The following is an 886-nucleotide window of genomic DNA, read 5'->3' on the forward strand; positions in this document are numbered from 1 at the left end:
TCATTATCTTCTAATTCTTTTTGATGAGTTTCTTGTTCATTTATGAGTTTTTCACCTAAATTATCCTCAATATTTTGTTTATTGCTAATAACAAATTTATTTAGAGCTCCTCTTTGAGATTCAATCAATTTGTCTACTTTTCTCTTCTTTTTTTTTTTTTTTTTTAAGTTTTTCATATCCAGATGCATATTTTCTAGTAGACATGTTTAATTAAAAATACTAACAAATTAAACAAACACGATTTATCAAAAATAAATTATGACTATAATAAAATAAATGACAAAAATAGAACAATAAAACCTGATTTGGCAAAGGAATTATGAAGCAGCTCTTGGAGATAGGACAAGAGACTTAGTCACTCGGAGTCGGAGAGGAAGAGAAAATGATGAGATAGGCAGAGAAGAAAAACTCAGAAAAGAGCAAGCAAAGAGGAGAGGTAAAGTGACAAATATAGAGACTGATATTTAAAATGTCCATGATGACAGCAGTTTATATTTTTGGCTTTTGGCTTTCCCTATATGGCTAAATAAAAAATAAAAAATAAATTATAATATTTTATTTCTAACGTTTATATTTTCATCAAAAACAAAAAATTTATAGAGAGAGGCCATGATGATGAATGAATGAGGTAGGCGTACTGTAGCGTCAGGAGCTCTAGGGAATTGGTATAAGGCTTTAATGCTTTGTCTTTTTTAATTTATTTTTTGAATTATTTTTAAAATTTATAGTGGACTTATTAATTTGAGTCTTATTAAATTGAGGCCTTAAATTTTGATAAAAAAAATTTTTAGGCCCTATTAAAAAAAAATTGGGCCTTCAATTTTTTTTTTTTTTGGTCCAAAATAATTTTTTTTTCTTTAATTTTTTTTAACTCAAAATTTTTTTT

Source organism: Corylus avellana, chromosome ca9, assembly GCF_901000735.1.
Source record: "Corylus avellana chromosome ca9, CavTom2PMs-1.0".
In the NCBI taxonomy this organism is placed as follows: Eukaryota; Viridiplantae; Streptophyta; class Magnoliopsida; order Fagales; family Betulaceae; genus Corylus; species Corylus avellana.